The 20,315-nt window shown below is 42.7% G+C and overlaps 1 protein-coding gene across 7 annotated transcripts in view; it reads left to right on the forward strand.

The window, feature by feature from the left end:
- Positions 1 to 20,315, forward strand: part of APBB2 (amyloid beta precursor protein binding family B member 2) — a 318,379-nt gene that overhangs the window by 95,978 nt on the left and 202,086 nt on the right. For 6 of the 7 annotated variants that reach the window (XM_053672308.1, XM_037138053.2, XM_037138057.2 and 3 more), the window contains exon 4: positions 19,486 to 19,600. The exons of the other annotated variant lie outside the window; for it this stretch is intronic. The gene's annotated coding sequence lies outside the window, so the exon portion shown is untranslated. The remainder of the gene's footprint in view (positions 1 to 19,485; positions 19,601 to 20,315) is intronic. 7 annotated transcript variants of the gene reach the window in all.

The raw sequence follows: 20,315 nt of genomic DNA on the forward strand, positions 1-20,315 counted from the left end.
ATAATTCATGCCCTGGATGGTGTAGCTCAGCGGATTGAGTGCGGGCCTGTAAAACCAAAGGATGGCAGTTCTATTCCCAGTCAGGGCACATGCCTGGGTTGTGGGCCAGTTCCCAGCAGGGGACACATGAGAGGCAACCATACATTGATACTTCTCTCACTCTCTCCTTTCCTTCTCCTCTAAAGATAAATAAATAAATAAAATATTTTTAATGTAAAAAAATAAAGATAATTCCTGACTTGCTGTTCAAGACTGAAGCCAAGACCAAAATATACTTTTTGCAAGCCTTTTGGGAGGCTGTAAAGCCGTCTGTGCTCGCTGCTGCGTTGTTGTGCTGGGTATAAAACACAAATGTTTTCAGCGACACTTTTGAGTCCACAGAAAATGTTACACTGTCATTCGTGCTGGGAAGGACCTCAGTCTGAAACTCATGTGGAGCCCTTGGCAGAAGGTCAGTCTTGTTTGGTCCCGGCTGGACAGCAGATAGATGTGCTTTCCGAGGTCAGGGCAGGTTTTCGGAGGCCCTGGGGTCAGACCACTTTGGTTTGCATCCCAGCTCCTCTTGGCTTGTGAACTCGTGTCCCTTGGGAAGAAAGTGTCTGTAAACTGCAGATGGATAAGAAAACAGGTTGACAGGATACGTTTGTGTGCTGGTTGATTGGGAATTTAGGGGGCAAAATCTGCATCCCGTGGGAGCCACTTTTGCTCACATATACTTTAAAGGGCTCCAGAAGTGTGAGCTTGTAGAATGGAATTTGACGCTTCATTGTTATAGCCCGTGTTTATCTGAGGATGAGCCTTGGCAGATTTCTCAGTCTCTTTATGAACTCTTTGGAGGCAGGTCAGCCCCTGCTCCCTGCTCTGTTTGCCTGAGGAGCGTAGGAGGTGATGGCTTTTATGAAAATGGAAAATACTAGTTGAGATGAACATTGCCTCTGGGCTTTGAGAAGCGCTGGGGTTCCTGTCATCTTCCAGAAGAGGAGCACCAGTGAGCTGTGAGAAAGCAAAGCAAACCCTGCCAAGTTTCATGGCTCATCTCTGCTGCTGTTCCCAGAAAAGAGGGAGGGAGGGGCCTGCAAACAGCTCCTGGAGTCCCAGGAGAGGATGGTAAGTTCAGGTGCTCAATAAAGCACAAGGACCTTCTGATTCCTGTTGGCCTTTGCTTGGCCTGGCAGGAACTGCAAGAGCAGCAGAATGGGTCTCAGAACATTGCTCTCCAGCAAAAATAAACGTATGCCTGGCTGTTAGAGTTTACTTTCTTCCTTAAGTGTGAAGTTGCACCGACTCGTGATGTTATGCCCCTTTGAGGTTTTATGTCTTGGATTACTAGAACAAGCAAATCATATAGAAATATTCCCCAGACCCAATCTTAACCTTGGAGTTTTGGGCTGCTTGGTTGTGCCCTTGAGAGTAAAGGCAAACTTGGCCTGTGCCTTCTTCACAGGGAAAAAAAAAACAGGAGGTATGAATAAACGTGGAATTTCAAAACCATTTCCAGCATCACCTTCCCCTACTATGTGACTCTTGAAAAAAAGCTTCAGTCTACTGTAAACTGGTGATCCCTTAGTATGTGGATACTACAGTGGGGAAAATAAAATTGGATTGTATACCTTCCCTTTTATTTTCCAGACTAATTGTTTTCCTGCATTTAAAAGCAGATGCTAAACTCATCCTTTGATGTTCAGCAGAGACAGACTTCAGTTGTGCGTTATAGCTCTTGGTGCATATCGTTTGAATAAAGATCAGCTCTGGCAAATTAGATTTTGATGGTTACATTTTGATCTGGAGCCACAGAACTGAGTATCAATTTATTCCTTCAATCAATGCACATGTGATTCCTGCTTGGCCCCTTACATAAATTGTTTTCAAATCTCTCAACTACCACAAAAAACCTTGCAAACTAGATAGTGCTATCTCTATTTTATAGATAAGGAAAATAGGGCAGGGGAGTGATCAGAAAACTCACTCAGGGTCACATGGCTATTAGGTGCCCGGGGATTTTGTATATGTGTGACCCAAAGCTGTCATTACAGTGGGGTTGCCTTTTAGGAGTAGATAATCAATGAAATAAAGATTTTGAAGAGTTGGAATCAAGAAAAAGGAGGTTAACCATGAACCCTTCATTCATTCATGTACTCCACAGATATTTACTGAGCACTTATTTTGTGCTGGACACACTGCTTGGTGCTGCAGAGTCAGTGGTAGGAAAGGCAGGAGCCATTCCCCACCAGCCTGAGGAGGAAATGGGTGGAAGAATGTGTTTGCTTCTCCCAACAGCTTTGGTGTCTTGGTTGGGAAAGATTTTATAAAAATTTTTAAGATGTAGCCCTGGCTGGTGTGGCTCAGTGGATTGAGCGCGGGCCTGTGACCCAGAGGATCATGGTCAGGTTCCCAATCAGGGCACATGCTTGGGTTTTGGGCCAGTTCCTAGCAGGGGATGCACAGGAGGCAACTGTACATCAATGTTTCTCTACCTCTCTCCTTTCCTTCCCCCTTCCCCTCTAAAGATAAATAAATAAAATCTTTAAAAAATTTTTTTTAAGATGTAGAAAGTTTGACACCTTAACAAAAGTTTAGTTTATTTTTTACACCAGTATATATACTAAATTACCTGCAAATAAGCAGAGGGCAACTTCATTAAAATACTTTGCAATTGTGCTCCTTCCTTGGGCTGCTTAGAACATGCAGCAATGGAGGTTGGAGTCAAACTATATTGACTTTTAAATAGAATGTTGCAAACACAAATTTGAAAAATCACCTGGCAAGGACTGTATCTATTTCAGCTTTGGATTTCCCATTTTACATAACCGACAGCACCTGGTATGTAGCAAGTACCAGTACCTCTGGTTGTTTGGCTGAGTGATGGGAAATCAAATAGGGGAAAAGAAACTCATACAGAGATGATATCAGGTAGTGTGAGAGTAGCAATTAAATTAACTGATAAATAAACAAGGAGAGAACATGATGGACTTAATTCACACCTGCAAACCTTCTGAATAATCAGGGGGGGAGGGGCTGTGTTTAGGGAATCTGGACATGCCACTGAGTTTGGGTGCTTGAAAGAGACTACGGCCTTCTTTTGATCTTCTGATGTGACTCTTGACTTCCTGTTCATACCTGAGCCTTTTATGCCCTCTTTCCTACTAGGGTCTCTGTTTTGTTTTTTTTAAATTTTAGGCTTTTAAGTATCATATTGTAGGCTGACCAGGCATATCAGTTTGCTGGGATGATCCTGCCTGTGCCTGTTTTCTGTTGTTATTTTCCATGAGACTCCCTTCCAATGTATCCTGGTTTGGATGATAAATTAAACGACCACCATAATAAGAAGGAAGTTTGGTGGCATTCTTTGTCTTTTTGTTTTTTTTAAAGATTTAATTAATTTATTTTTAGACAGAGGGGAAGGGAGGGAGAAAAACATCCACGTGTGGCTGCCTCTCGTGCGTCTCCTACTGGAGACCTGGCCTTCAACCCAGGCATGGGCCCTGACTGGGAATTGAACTGGCGACCCTTTGGTTTGCAGGCTGGTGCTCAATCCACTGAGCCATACCAGCCAGGGCACATTCTGTATCTTTAAAGAAAACTTTTGTAGCATTTAGATTTCTTTGAAGAATTAACGTCATGTGGTTATAGTACCAGTAAAATTACATATTAGATGAGTGTGTGAGTTCTCATAATAAGTAAGAGAAAATGAGCAGTAGCTGAGAAGAGTCAGATGTTGGGAGAAACAGGTTGATTTCGACAAAATGAACTTTAATTACAGCTAATGGCTGGCGCAGCCATATGAAAAAGGGCATTTGAAGGTTATCGTGACGATGGGTAGTGTTTAGGGAACCTAGCATGCTTCGAGAAAGTCTTGGCATCACCGCTAGTTTTGACTTAGAGTTTCAGTGTTACAACAATGGTAATTGAATTCAGATGTATTTTCATTTGTTCTCTAAGTAGAAAGTTAAAAAAATAATTTTTTAAGCACAGCTTTTGTCAGAGATTAAAAGCAATGGCTGGGTGGGAAAATGTTCAATTCGTATGTTCCCCTTATAATCTTACTGTTAAATCGTGTCTTTTGTTAAACTGTTTTAATCAAATGAGACAGTCACATAGGGCCTTCATGGGTGTCAATAGAATGTATGCTGGGATTTTTTCTCTCAATAAAAAGGGTTAGATTGGTTTTTGTGGTTCATATACATGGATTTGAAGTAGCAGATTAGTATTTTGTCCCACAGATGTATGTAAAAGGGGAAGCTTGACAATAATTGCAGTGTGAGGGTTGGGTGTAGGATGAAAGTCATGCTACGACCTGTCTTTTCCATGTTAATATTTTATGAGCTAGTGATGCAAGTCCCATTGTTTCTTGTTCCCTGCAGTAGTGTCTTTCATAGGAGGGTGGATTTCTGCAGCAGAGGGATTATTTGTATACAGTCCTCCATTTCTCTTTGTTTTGGAATTAAATGTGAACTTTGTCACTGGCTGTCTATGGGTGAGTTTTTTCTCTGAGCCTCAACTTTCTAGCCTATAAAATAGGAGTAATAATATATATTGCTTAGCATTTATTAATATGATATTTACTCATTCCTGAATCTGGGATAAACACTAAGCATGTGACACAAAGTTTAGTGTTCTCCCCGGCGTGGGACTCATCGGCAGATGCTGAGGATAGAGCGACATGTGGTACTGTGAGAAGGGCGAGACTCAGAATATTAACAACCAGTTACTGGCCAATCAGAATGGCTGCTGACTGCAAACATTCTGGGTGGTCTTCATGGTTCTCACTCACTTGAATATCAGCCGGTTACTGTCAGTATCAACAAGTCTGTGTGTAACCTGTGCTGATTTGCAAGGAAACTCGTATGTGCTTCCTAGTTATAAATTAAAGCCTTGTCCTCGGAGATGATCAGGACAGGACGCCACCTGCTGTGCCTGGATTCCTGTCTCAAAGGCTCCCCTTTCCTTTTGGGACCTTGCTAATCATCGCCATCAGCACTGTGATAGTGCTTTTGGGGACAGTGCTTTCCCATTTTTTACTCCACCTCTAATCTGGAAACATCTCCTTAATTCCCTTTGGAGATAAAAGTTGAGTTCCTGACTTTCAGCAAAACCGTGAGAGCCCCATACACTTGGTTACTAGGTACTGCAGGCCTAGACCCATTGTCACTGGGTCCTGGGCAAGGCTGCCTGTCTGGCCTAGAGCACCAACCCGCAGCCCCAGAAGTGACTGGCAGCACATCTAGGTACGGAGCCCAGGCATCAAAGAGATTGAGGCCCTGGACACAGGAAGGTTTCCCTCTTCTGCCAAGTCTTTTTCTGCTAGTTCTCATTTCTTGTCTCAGGCTTTGCCCCTTCCCAGAGGGTCTGACATTCGAAACTCCACCTCTCCCAGGGCAGACCCTGACCCCCTTCCGCAGGCATGGGTTGGTGCTTGCTGCAGCTGCGGAGAAGTTCAGCATCAGCACAAAAGCTCCCTGTAATCCAGGAGGCTTCTTTCCTAGGGCAGGGGTAAGTGGTGTAACCGTACTGGGCCTTTACTGATGTAGCCAAGTCTTTGAGAAATAGCTCTGTGATCCCTTCAGACCTGTTAGATCGCCCCTTATTAGAATGATAAGAGATAAAAGGTGGCAGTGAGGGTGTGGAGAAAAGGGGTTTTTGTGCACTGTTGGTGGGGACATAAATTGGTACAGCCACTATGGAAAACGGTATGGAGGTTCCTCAAAAAGTTAAAGATAGAACTACTCCATGATCCAGCAATTCTACTGTGGGTATGTGTCTCAAAGAAATGAAACATTATCTAGAAGAGATACCTGCATTCTCGTATTCATTGAAGCATTATTTTTACAACTACCAAGACATGGAAGCAACCAAGTGTCCATCAACGGCTGAATGGATAAAGAAATTGTGATATATATACAAACACACACACAATGAAATATTACTCAGCACCACTGGTTGATAGCCCTTATGATGGAAGAGGTACAGACATATTTATTTCACAAAGGATCAAAAAAATAATGTCTATTATAGGCTTAATCATCTGACCAGTCATAGAAAATGGTTCCTCTTTCTAGCCAACCTCTTTTCCTTCAAGTCTAAAAATCTGCTACTTCTGATGGTTGGAGACAGAACTTCCACAGGCCAAAACGAAGCCCCTTTATGTAAATTTCTGGCCAATCCTTTCCAGGGGTGTCCAGCCCGCCGGCCACACACAGCCCAGATGGCTGTGAACGCCACCCAACACCAAATCATCAATTTACTTAAAACATTATGAGACGTTTTTGTGATTACGTGTCACAATGTATTTAACATGTGGCTCAAGATGATTCTTCTTCTTCCAGTGTGGCGCAGAGACACCAAAAGGTTGGACGCCCCTGCGAGCCATTGCAAAGGGGAAAAACAGAGAACTATTTCTGTGTACCTAAATATTAATTCAGACTTCAGGGACAGTGAGTCTTTTTTGGAAATAGCTATTTAGGGCTCTCCTGTTTTGAAATTCATTAGCTAGCTATGAATTTGCCTCCTTTGTATTTGTGAATAAGAAACTGACCTTTACTTTTGAATTTCTTAAAAAGTTAATCTTGGAAACAGCTTCGGAGACTGATTTCTTGTGATTGCTCCCCTCCACCCCTTTTCTTTTTTTCAGAATCGGATGTTGTTTCCTACAGAGCTATGGTTGTTATATTGTGTATTTACCGGATGCACACTGCTGTTGCTGTGTGGAATCTCTGCCCATTGTCGTCCCCAAATAAAAGAGGGGAGGGGTGCAGAATGTGGGATTGACCGAGATAAATTTATCTCAGCTTTTCAAACCCCATGCAAACATGGTATAATTCATTCAGACAACGGTGTGACAAAACTCTTGTTTTAGTGGCAGTTAGATGTTTCGGGGGCACTGACTGCACAGAATATGTGGGAATGGTTATTTGGCATGGGTAGAATCTGAAGTAGCATTTATATCACCAACTGAGATGAAATTAATTTTGGCCAAGATGATCCATAGTCTAAATTCTATGACTGAGCGATTGATCTTTGGCATGTTTTTGTGAAACAGCACCACAGGCAGGGAAATTATAGGCATGCATCCAGCTTTGCATTTATTCTGTAAGCCTTCCCTACGGGTTGTGTATAGTCCTGTTCTGTATGACTAACAAAAACTGTACTTGTACTTTGCCATGCCTTTAACTGTAGCTGTAGTTTGCCTCTTTTATGAAATCCTTTTGGTCACATCAACAGTTTGTTTTAAGCTATCTATCTTAACTCCTGGCTTCGTCTGCAAAATTGGCACGGTGAGCCCAAGACACATGCAGACAAATTGCCCAGGGTTTGGCTTTTCAGACTCAGAAGCAGATACGCTGCAGTCTGCTGCACTGATGGATGCAGCTTTTCAGTGATATTGATGTCCCTGCAGCTGGACATAAATCTTGGGATGCTGTGCTTTGCATTTTCATATTCACGTGCGGTTCTTGACCGCTGGTTTTCGGATGGCTTCATCTCTCAGAAAGCTCTGTTTTAACTAGAAAGACAAAGAAGGTGGTTCCTCCTCGCCCACTGCTCTTCTGCCTGCTCCTAACAATAAGAATCGAGAGCGCACTCTCTTAGCCAGATGTAAATGGTGGCAACTCCCAGTTCACAAACTGATGACATTCCCAAGATTCTGAACTCGGAGCGTGTTTCCTAATGAGAGAAAACAAGTCAGAGAATAGACGAGCCTATTGAAACTTTTTAACCCTTAACTTTCCAGCAGCATAGTTTCATTTGGGCCTGAAAACCTGACCTTCCCCTGTGTTTCCTGTGGAAGAATGTTCTTTATTCTGCTTTGGTATCTTAAGGGGCATAAACATTTCATTCTTAACTTCTGTGGGCAGTCACCTGTCTCCAGCTGTGTACCCTGCGGCAGTATATCAGGCAGTGTTCTTAGGAGTAATAAAGTCTGGCTGAATGATGTATAAGCAGAGAAGTAAGGTACTGAGAAAATATTGGGTAGTTTCCTGAACTGCTAATTTAGGCATAATTTGACCTCTCATAGTAGGTTCCTTATGACTTCAAGACAAAAATGCACTGAATTGAACTTGAACAATTTGATTCACTAGGAGGAGCAGATTAAGGTTTATATGTTTCCTTATTTATAGTGTTCAATGAAACTTCACATTGTCAGTTTGTCTTATAGGGTTGGATGATTTGTATATTTTATTAATCAACTTCTACCCTTTTTAAAATTTATTATTTGTAATAATGCATATATATATGTTACAACTTCCTGTCTGCTTATTTGTATTATTTTTCACTTCTCAGAGGCAACCACTTAGAATTCATTTAGCTTTTCTTCTGATATTTACTTCCATATAGCTAATTCATACGTTTATATTGATATTTCTTGGAAATTTTCTCAATTTTAGACATTTTTACATTTTTTATAATGTTTTATTATTTATGCTGTTACAGTTGTCTCAATTTTTCCCTTCGGTCCCCTCTCTGCCTGGCCCACCCCCCAGTTCCAGAGTCACTCCCCACGCCATGTCCCTGTTCATAAGTCCTTCCTGTATGTTCCTTGGCTAATCCCTCCACCTTCCTTCAGCCAGTCCCCCTTCCTCCTCCCCTCTGACCAATATCAGTCTATTACCTGATTTTTATTAAGATAAGGGTCTAGCTCTCTTTTATTCTCCCTCCGTCAAACACCTGCCCTTAACTCGCTAAGATAGTTATAGCTCCATTTGTTCTACTGCAAATATTCTTCACAGCTGAGCTATCAGTGTACTATGGCTTTATTTTCTTTCTTGGATAGTATGTGTAAAATTCATTAAAAAAACTCATATTTTACATGGAGGGTTAGCAACAGGGGAGTGGGAGAAGGAGAAGGGGGGAGAAGGTACATAAAATAAGTAGCATAGATGGTAGGTAGAAAATAGATAGGGGGAGGGCAAGAATAGTATGGGAAATATAGAAGCTAAAGAACTTGAGACACGTGGTCATAAACTAAAGGCGGGGAATGGTAGGGGAGGGGTGTGCAGGGTGGAGGGGAGTGAAGGGGGGAAATGGGACAACTGTAATGGCATAATCAATAAAATATATTTAAAAAACCTTGTATTTTATTTACGTGTAACTCCTTTATCCCCAGATTCTCAGCTAAAGGTCAAATACAATGGCTGGTCTGTGTGTGTGTGTGTGTGTGTGTGTGTGTGTGTGTGTGTGATGTTTCCCCTGTGTGTGTGTGTGTGTGTGTGTGTGTGTGTGTGATGTTTCCCCAGAGCCTTCTGCCTGCCCACTTCATGTTGGCCTGTTTACTCCAGAGGCCTTCTGCCCAGCTATTGACCAGGCATTCTCCTTCACTACCATGTCGGGACTTCTTGATTGATCTATTTATACTGGATGGCATCTCTCTTGGTTTGTTCTTTCTCTGGGGGAAGCCATTGCCCAGTTACTTCTTGAGAAAGAGTGTGTATGGTATAATTTTCTCGAGATCTGGCATGTGTGAAAATATAATTTAAGTCTCTCTCTCCACATACATGGTTGATACACAATTTATTTTCTTTTTTAAATATATTTTTAAAGATTTTATTTATTTATCTTTAGAGGGGAAAGGAAGGAGAGAGGGAGAGAAATATCAATGTATGGTTGCCTCTTATGTGTCCCCTGCTGGGAACTGGCTTGCAACCCTGGGAACTGGCTTGCAACCCAGGAATGTGCCCTGACTGGGAATCGAACTGTGGTTGCTTGGTTCCCAGGCCTGCACTCAATCCACTGAGCTACGCCAGCCAGGGCTTGATATACAATTTAAAGTTGGAAGTTATTCTCTCTGAGAGTTTTGGAGACTTTGTTTCATTTTCTTCTCCTGATTTTGTTATTGAATTGTTGAATGCTTTTCTGATTCTGGTTACTTTATATGTGACTTTTGGGGGGTGGGGTATTTTTAGAGGATTTTTTCAATCCTCTAATGTTCCGAGATTTGGTTTCATCATAATGTGCCTTTGTGTATAACTTTTTTCATTGTGAAGATTTTTGCAGGGGGTGGTGGAGGGTAATTTTCTCCCTTTCCTGGACTCTTAGTTTCCAGATGCTGGAGCCTCTGCATGTTTTCTCCAACTTGTGCTGCAAAACAGTAACTGGTCTCTGTCCTTGCACTGTTTTGTTGTGCTCTGGAGGGACATTTACCTCCGTTATCTTTAAACCCTTCTATGGGTTTTTCATGTCTATGATCATAATATTAATACTAGGAACTCTTATTCTCACAATATTTCTATTTTATAGCATCCTATTGATTTTTGCTTTATGGATACAATATCTTTTGCCCCTTTGGAGTTATCAATAATGTATACATGAAGTTTTTTCCTGCTCCTGGCATCGACTCTGTTTCTTCCCGAAGTTCCTGTTTGTCATGTTAGACTCTTTGTCACACATCTGGGGACCATTTGCTGTCTGTTTTTACTTATGTGGAGGCACCGGAAACTGATGGGAAGCTTCCTGTGTATGAATGAGCAAGCTGACTGGCTCTCCCTTTTGTCAGTGACGGCCTTACCACGGGATGACTTCCTTTTTCCAGGGTCCCCGTTTCTCCCTTGGTTTTGGGAACTGTAGATCTCCTTTGGGGGGCTGGTTGGTTTCTCCGGGAAAGTCTTTCAGCCTCTTCCTGGCCAGTCTGTAGGAAGTCAGCAAGGGAAGGAGCTGCGAGTCTCTCCCTTCAGAGGGTGCACTTTCCCTCAGTCCTTGCTTTAGGGTGCCTCCGGCCAGGTGCTGTTCCTAATGTCCCTGAGTGACCAGGTTTTATCTGGTCACTCAGGGACATTACCTACTACTACTCAGGTTTTACCTACTACTCAGGTTTTAGCCTTTGCAAAGGGCAGAGCTGTGATGGAAAGGGACACCACTGACAAGCTTCATGGCTAAGAAGGATCTGGAAAGCAGTCCTCCACTTTCCAGTGCCCTCTTCAGCCAGCCCCTACTTTCAGTGAAACTGTGCTTGAACTTGCACTTCCCTGAGGGTCTGTGCCCCATATTGCCTTGCTTCTTCTGTCTGTAGACATTCCAGTTTTTTCTGTCCCTGCTTTGAAGATTCACTCATCTTTGGCTCATCTCTGCTTTCTGTTTTCAATTTTTTCCCATTACTTTTCTCGTCTTTCATTGTCTTTCTTCTTGTGAGTTTTTCTGTGCCTTTTGCATAGAGTCATTTAGGGGAAGGGATGGAGTTAAGCACATGATTATAATCTACCACATACAACCGAAAATTCCTAATAATGAACTTTTGAGATTTGGTCTTTCAATTTAGATCCATGCACAATCCATGGTTGTCTGGTCCAATAAAGAAGAGTTACTTAGTTTACTCTAGGATTCCATTTACTCTACTTTTCAGTTTCATTGTTAATCTCACTGTCAAAATGAACTAGGTATCACCCTGTCTTCATTTGAGTATGTAATAGCAAAAAGGGTCGCTTACATATAAGGTATAAATTCCAAGTCTGATCTCATACCTGTTCACAAAAAATAACATATAGTTTCCAACAATATAAAGAGGAGACTTTTATCACCTGGGGTTTTCTACAACCATAATCCCAGTTGGGTCAGTCTTTCTTCGATTTTCTACTAGTTTGATTCGAGTCGTGTCCAAGTTGGGAAAACATTCTTTCTGAAGACCCATTCTGTGTAGCGGTCCCCATTGTATTCTGCAGGATACTGAGTTTCCACAAGGCATCTAGATGCTGTAGAAGTTGCTGGACCATGACACCCTTCTCCACTCCTTGTATAAAATCACTCCAGAGTAACTCTTGCAAAACACAGAAGTCTTTATAATGTGCAGAAGGCTGACATTATTGAGCAGGTAAACAGCGCAGCTGAATCAGGACCAAATACGCTCTCTCAACTTTTCCCTCAAGCTTTCTTAGTACTCCAATTTTAGCAGTAACCACTGATTGTTTTACAATGCTCAATATATTCTTAAGGTGTATTGAGGATTACCGTAGATTACTATGGGTCTTATTCAACCACTCTAAAGCAGAGGGAAGCCAATTCAAATGTTAAAGGTTTTGTGTCCTGCAGGGTTGGAATGAATATGGGGGGGATCTGATCTGATTCTCAATCGAGAGTTTACAGAATCTTTAAAAAAATGTTTACCTTCACATGGTAGAATTAATATTTTTCTGTTTCAGACACCTCATGTTCTTTGTGGGTAAATCAAGACTGAGAGTGTGTAGAGGTTCTGAGAGGAGACGTTTCTGTTTGAAGGCTCCTGTTTTCCTTGCGGTGGGTAAGAGTGCCAGGCATCTGTTGCTGTGTGAAAACGCACTGGAACTGTCGCTGCCTCTGAGCAACCAGGAGGAAGTTCTTCTGTCCTTAAAGCCAAAAATAGGCACACTGCCTCACTTTCCTAACTCAAAAGATCAGCTCTTTAATGGGACAAGTACATCCCTTGTGGTTGTCACAGACTGAACGATCGGGTTATGTAACGCAGAGCCCCGGTAAGACAGACACAGGGATTTGACTGAACGCCCACACGTTGGCACCCAGCGTGTTCTCTTCCTTTCAGCAGACCTTTTGATCTCTTCTTCCTTTATTTTTCAGGTGTTATTTATGATGATTCTTGAAGGGATGTTCACCTGTCTTATTAACATATTTAACATGTACACATTTCTCACTGTATTTTAACTTCAAAAAATCGTCACCAGGGAGAAAAAATAATTTGCAGGACGAATTGGATGTGTCGGGATTAGGCATAGTCTAACTTGTGCATGGCAACTCTGCAGAGTGTTGTGTATTCATTCATGTGCTGGCTACTAGAAGAAGAAAAATCAATACTTTGCTGATTTCAGAAAGTTCTTCCTGTGTTTTGGGAAGTGGGGCAGGGAAAATAAGGAGAAGAAAGTAGAAGTAATTTAAGAGAAATAAGGTGTATTAAAGTGCCCTGAAAACTGCTAAATAACGTAAGCATGTTAGTTACTACAAGAGATTAGATTAAAATGAGAGAAAAAAAAGTCCACAAAGATTCAATAAAGAAAACTAGGAAAGAGAAAAGAAATAACTTGGATAAGAAAAAGTGAAAGAAGAAACTGATGGGAATGTCATAATAGGGATGGGGCTTGCAGTTTTTTTCTTTTTAAATCTGAAAATGCCCAGGTATTTGTACTTACTGTTTAAGCAGTTACATTAGAAACATTTATTAACCAAAAGAAAAGATCCATCGAAAACAACTTGGGGAAAATAATCTTATCCCACAAGAGGCGAGGGGTAGAAACCACCAAGCAGATGACTTTCTCGACTCTAAATAAAGATGTGTGTGCCATAGAGGGTGATGTCCTGGGTTTACACTTAGCGAAGGTTTCATTTCCATTTGTGGCTGTCGTCTGAGTCTTTCATCTTGTTGTCATTCACACCTTTGCAAGGTGGGCGTGACCCACCCATTTTACAGATGAGACACAGAAGGCTAATGGACTGGCAGAGTCACTTACTTATTCAGTGACAAATCTCTCCCTTTAGGTTTTGAGTTTATTCCCACAATTCCACAGGTACTTCCCATGAAAGTACCAATATCCAGGTACTTCTAGATATTCAACTTATTGGATTTCTCTAAAAGAAGTTCTTATTAAATAACAGTGGTCACTTACAAAGAACTCCTCCAGGGCATGTTTTAGGCTTGGCTGTATTTGTACTAAGTGATTTCCAATGAGTTCTACTTAAGGGTTAGTATTTGAATTCTCTAAGAACCAAAGAATAAACAGGCAAAGAAAAAAAAGACGTCTCAACTGCCCAAACACGGGTTCAGAGTCTGTAAACTGTGTATGCCTTTCAGATCTTATCTGAAGCTTGGTATTCGAAGTTTAGTTCTCTTGTACTTTTTAATTTTATTTGGTTTCCATAGCTGCATTGAAGAAGGGGAAGGTTGGTACTCCAACAGCAATGAGACTTGAGTCTTAAGGGCAAGAGCAAGGAGATAACCGCACCATTAAAGGCAGAAGAAATATCCTCCAAAGCAGAGCAGTCCGAGGCCTTTGAGGAGCAGAGCGGACCGCCTGTGTGTGGGGGACGGCTGTCTTGCATTTCTAGGCAGGGTTCGTCTGGCTGCCCAGCAGTTTGCACGTGAAGCCAACCTTGTGCCTTGTCCCTCTAATTCATCTTCCACTCATATCCTGACTCTGCTTGTCTCTAGACCTGGACCTGGAACTTGGATTCACCTTTGGCTCTTCACAGAGTGCTGTGCTGTCCTTGGTGCTTGAACTTCAGCAGTTTTTCCCTTCTGGCTGTCCGAGTGTGCTGTTGCTTTGACAGGAGCTCCCCACCTAGCTCTCCTTGTGCTGGTAGAAACTCAACTTCTGCCTAGTATCCCCGGGCCAGCTCCTCGTCCTCAGAGTGGGGTTCTCATGTTCCATGGGAGCGAGATTATTGACGGTCATGTTGATGATTCCATGTCACCAAACAACGATTAATTGCATTCTGGATTCTCTGAGAAGGCATCACCTTTCATCTTATTGTCAGTCACACCTTTGCAAGGTGGGCATGACTCACCCATTGAGGCACGGAAGGCTAACGGACTGGCAGAGTCACTTATTCAGTGACAAATCCCTCCCTTATTTAGGTTTTGAGTTTATTCCCACAATTCTGCAGGTACTTCCCATTAAAAAAAAGATTAATTCACTATGGTTGAAAGTAAACCCACCTAAAAAAAAAACCTTAGGTGGGTAGTCCTACTATTATGAAAATCTTGATCCTTTTCAATATCTTACTCCTCATACTTTCTAAATTATACAGCATAATAACTGGAGAGTGATTCAGAGGATTGTAATTTAATGTTATAGAATATATTCTTTTTGAAGAACATAACCAACTTTTTTAGTAGCTTATGTAGCTTTCATATAAAAAAACATGTTGCATTAAATGAAGCCCTTTTAAAACATGTTGTTTACCTTTTGTCTTTTAGGTCAGTAGCAACAAATAGCTCAGGTAGTGACATTATGATATTATAAAAAATTGGAAAGGGAGGTAGTGGAACGAGTGGTTGTTGGCATGAAATGTTTATTTTGAGAGAATTCTTGGCATTTTTGCCCCTCATCAGCATAATGAGAATTCATAGAAGATGGGAGTATTAATGTACCTGCTGAGGATTAATGTCATTATAGAGCATTTGTTAGTGAATATGTTATGGCTAGTCCCACAAATGTAGTCATTGAAATACTAACACTGTGTGGATTGGCATAAGTACTCCTCTCGTCCCCTCGATGGCTTGTATTCAAGGGAACGGGGCACCGATCATCTGGGTCTCTCTGCATCTTTATCAAGAACAGTCAGTAGGAAGGCATCGCAAGGTGTTGTTTGCTCCTTGAGTCCTCGCTGATCAGACGGGCAGAAATTGTGGGTGCTTTCAGGACTGAGTTATTTTTATTTTAATTTATTTTTTAGAGAGATGGAGGGTGGGGAAGAGAGAGAGACAAAGAGACACAGAAAAACAAAAACTTCGATTTGTTGTTCCACCTACTTATGCATTCACTGATTGATTTTTGTACGAACCCACAACCTTGGTGTGTGGGAATGATGCTCGAACCAGTGGAGCTACCCAGCCGGGGCTGAGCCCAAGTTGTCTCTGAACAGTTCAGGGGAAAAGGTCACATAGTACACACAACAACAACAACAACAACAACAACAACATCCTGCCTACTGTTCCTCACTTTTGGAAACTTCGTCGTTAAAGTTATTTTCAGACAGTACCATGATGTGCTGCTGTCTGGTGTGTGAAATGTGTTTAATATGGTCCTTCAAAGCTTATGTGTCATAAGAGAAGTAAAATGATAAATAATACACATATAGAATGGGACAAAACTATAGACGCGTAACGGAGTGAATTTTCAGGAGAAGCCAGCTCCTTTTAATAAGCTTGATTATCGTATTGCTTGCTGTCTGTGGCCCCAGTGGGTGAACTGAGCAGGTTGCTGTGCTGAGGGAGCACGTGGGAGGGCAGGCACCACGCTGCCAGAGTAATGATGTCCTGTCCTTCCCGGAAGGACAGGAGAGAAGGCAGACAGACGTCAAGTGGGCAATTTCTATTTCTTCACATGCTCAAAATGTTCGCACCTACCTATTTTCTCATTTAGGAGGCATTTTGTGTTTCATAATTTCATTCTTTCTGAATCCTCTTACTTAACACACACTATTTATTTAGGGGTTCATAAAGATTTTCTTCTGTGTAGAGGAAAAGAAATGCAGTTGCCTGCTGTTTGCAGCTTGTTTCTGAATCCATTCGGGTGGAAAAGGAAGGAATAGAAAGACCATTTCTGTTCTCACTGTCAGGGGCGTCCCACCTTTTGTCATCTCTGGGCCACACTGGAAGAAGAAATTGTCCTGGGCCACACATGAAATACATCATGACACGTGATCACAGACAATTCTCGGTGTTTTGAGTAAATTTATGATCCCGTGTTGGGCCGCATTCAAGGCCATCCTGGGATGTGTTTGGCCTGCAGGCCACAGGCTGGACACCACGGGTTTAATTGGTCTCCTTAGTTGTGCAAACTCTTCATTTATGCATTGATTTATCGATTGATTCCGTATTCATTGACTGCTTCTCGTATATATCCTTGCCTTGGGGATACAAAGTTGAAAGGCCGAGTCAGTAGGCACCTGGAACCTTCTCGGTCCTGGCTGAATTCAGTGACAATAACGTGTTTATCTAGAACTCTAAAGTTCTGTCATCTTCCAAAGGTGGCCTGGGGAGGTTTATGTTTGCAGAGCAGCCTCAGAGTTTCTGAGGCCCCGAAGGCGGCCCGGAGAACGTAACACCTGTTTTTCAAGGCATTTTCCATTGCATTAATTTCTCTAGTGAGCTTCGCTACTTTGGGCACTATTGGCACACTTTCTAAGAACTAAGTCATTCCACCCACTTCTGTATTTGCCAAAACTCGAGGTTGAAGAGTGGGCAGGAGACTGAAGTGGGACGACCTCACGTCTGCTAGGAACTCTCAGGGGCAGGTGCCGCGGCCGACTGCACTCCCCTGGCCTTTGCTTTCAGATGCCTGACTCTATTTTCATTACACTAGTTGTGCTAGGAAGGATCTTTGAATTGAAGCATCTTAAGAAGCCTTATAAGGTGGTGGGTAGCAGTTTCACTTGATGAAACTGTACATAAACCTTTGGGAAGATTGGCACCCAAAACCCAAAGGTCATTTTAAGAGCATTCTTCTGAATCTGTGTACACAGTATTTTCTGATACTGTTAAGTTCTACTATGGGTGTGTTTATCCTACAGATATCCCTTTGTACCTTGATATGTACTAGCAAATGTAGTATTTATTTTCATTTCAAAATGGGGTTGGATTACTTTAATTTTGGGAGGCAACATGCCAGAAACCAAGATTTTCAAGATCTGCGTCTCCCAGTCATTTATGTGTCAACTCGTTTCAGCGGAGGGTCTCACTAGCTATTTTATCTACAACATTGATGTCATTTGGTCTGCTGCCTCCGACATCCCAGTGCTGTTCCCTGTGTGCTCACTCTAACCAGATTCGCCTTTATTCCTCTAACTCTAATGGTCTTCTAACCTAAGAAGGGTGTGGATTCTGCTTCCTCTTCAAGGCCAGCCCCTTCCTCTGGACCCCTGCCCCGTTCCCCGCCTCCTTTGGGGTCCATTCCATCCTCTCTTCCTCCCTCTTGTACTCTCGGCCTTTCTCTCTTACTGCATCTTTCAGCTCATCTGTGTGGACTTCCATCAGCACTTACCCCTCCCACCAACTGTCATTCTCCTGCTTCTCTTCCACGGCTCTGCTGTGGCCGCCTGCACCATTTCACTGAAGCTGCCCTCGATCCAGGGGGCCAGTCACTACCTAAGTGTCAAATCCAAAGGTCTGCTTTTCATTTCTTGTTTTTATTCCTCTCATTGTATCTCATGGTCCTTCTCTCTCTGCCTTTCTTCCTTGGCCTTAGACAACAGATCTATTTCCTCTGCTCATTCTAATTCTCTCATTATATTCATGTTCCTTCTGTGATATCACCCACTAATGTAATTTTTGCCACTTTCTGTGTAATGAACACTATGTTTTAATCAGGTTTCTCCCCCAAGCTTTATCCTCAAGGACATACGGCACCCCTACCTGAATCTTCTACACCTCAATTTCTCGTGCCCCGCACTAAACCCGCATCTTCCTTATTAAACTTGTTCATTCCCCTGTATTCTCGACCTCAGTTGTCACTCCTGTCCACCCGCAGGTAGTCACTTTCCAAGTTGCTTTGTGTCTGGATGCTTCCCAAGTGCTAATTCTTCTCTCCTTCCCCTTTCCTACCTACTTCCACTGTCCTGATTCGCACCTTTCCCCTCCTACCTAAAACCAAACCTGCTCCGCTGGTCTCTCTGCCTCTGCTCTGTCCCCCTTGAATCCACCCAGAGACAGTGACACATGCATCTGAAACACAGATCTAACCCAGCAGTGGCTGTCTGGAAGCTGGGAACATTCAGAGATCTGGGACGTGTGTATAAGGTTATGGTCTGGCCCCAGGCTTCTTTCTTGGCCTCACCCCCCAGCGCTGAATTGCACCGTGTAGTTTCTTTCCACTGTCTTTTCCCTTGTCTGTGTCCCATTACCCGCTTGGCTAAGTTCTACCCAGCCTGAGGACATGCCTGCATCCCTTGCTCTGGGAGGCCTTCCCTGACCTCGCCATTTCCGGGCTTGGTGCCTCTGCTTGACATGCGTGTCAGTCACTGCCCCCATCTCGTTGCCCTGCTAGGCCTGCTGTGTGTGTGTCTCAGCCCACACAGTACGTCCCTGTACTTTCCTTAAAGACAGAGACGGTGTCTTACTTATCTTTGTAGCTCCAGTGTCTAGCACAGGGCTTAGCATGTAGTAGATGTTCAATATACAGTTTTTAAATTAAAAGTTGTAATGACAGTAGATCGGCATGGTGTTTACAGAAATGGGCAGAAGTAATCTATGCACAGGAGTCACCTTTGGGCGGCATGAAGGGAGCTGATAATGTTCTGGGGTTCGATGTGTTGCACTTGGGCTGTGAAAATCCATCGTGCTGGCCACCTGTCATATGTGTTCCTTCCTGTATTTATGTTACACGTTGAGAGCTTTTCTCAAAAATCAGTTTGACATCTTATCCATAGATAGTTTCCAATACAGGAATTTTTTTTCTTTCAAGCTGTAAGAGTTTTTACAGGATGTTAGTTCAGATGTGCCAAGAACCAAACTGCTGCTGTTCCTTTTCGTGAAGGAAGAGGAAGATGACAGAGCATTAGCGAAATATGTGTGGGACGCCTGGCCTTCCAGAGAGGGCCCCAAGGCCAGCCCTGATGGACAGGCTTGCAGCGACCTGCGCGCCTGTCACACTTAACCACAGGGCCACATGCTAATCGTCAGTGAGCTCTGGGCCTGTCTGCAGTGACGGGGAGACTTCAGCTCGCATGTGACCATGAATAATTCATAAATATAGTTATCGGGAAATTTGTGGTCATCATTAGCATTTTAATGAAAAAATGCAGTCATTATTCTCAATCTCTGTTTTGTCTCTGCTCTTTTCCCTCCCCGCACCGCAGCCACCCCTCCCAGTCTTTCCCAAGTGCTCGGAAACGGCGAGGCCCCCGCCGATGTGCTGACTGGTCGCTATGGGCAGACGGTCCGCGGAGGCTCACCGTCGTCCAGGCAGCTCCTGTACGTATGGGACTGGTCTCTTCTCTCTCTGTTTGCCTTTAATGTTTCATTAGAGAGTATGGCAGGGCGTGAATTGGTGAAGGTTTATAACATTTCACTTGACAGTGTTTAGAAATGCAAGATAGCGAATCGCTCTCGGGTAAGTTTTTAATATTGAATGATGAGACATGTTATCTAAATTAGGATTTTAATAATCCTGTGGCCCTCTAAGACCAGGAGAGCATATCAGCCATCTTCCTTCAAAGCTTCCCATCATATAGAGGCTTTGGGATTTTTTACCTTTCCTTTCTTTTTGGTCATATATTTAACATTTGCACCAATATGAACACCATAAATTAAAAACATTTCCCCGTGATCATTTTAGTTCTTTTGAAATTAAAAAAAAAAAAACCTGTGGGCCCAGAAGAGAGGTCTTTTGGGTATGTTGTTGTTGAGTATGTGTTAGGGAGAGAGTCCGCAATTCTTATTTAATGTTCTCCGAATGGGGAGACTCCCATCCCCTCAGTGGGGGCCTTCAGTGGCCCAGCACCGCACTCGCCCCGCATCACTTAGGAGGAAACTGATTGTTGACCATTTCATTAATGATCTTTCCTATTTCTGTAAAGGAGAGTTTGTCTCGAATGTATTTTCTTGTTCCCTTTAGTCTTTCTTTCAGCCTTGGGCCAGCAGCTGTTCAGATACTTATTTTTGTTGCTTCCCTTTGAATTTCTGGAAT

This window comes from Artibeus jamaicensis, unplaced genomic scaffold, assembly GCF_021234435.1.
Source record: "Artibeus jamaicensis isolate MK-2021 breed Jamaican fruit bat unplaced genomic scaffold, CSHL_Jam_final contig_76, whole genome shotgun sequence".
NCBI classification, from domain to species: domain Eukaryota; kingdom Metazoa; phylum Chordata; class Mammalia; order Chiroptera; family Phyllostomidae; genus Artibeus; species Artibeus jamaicensis.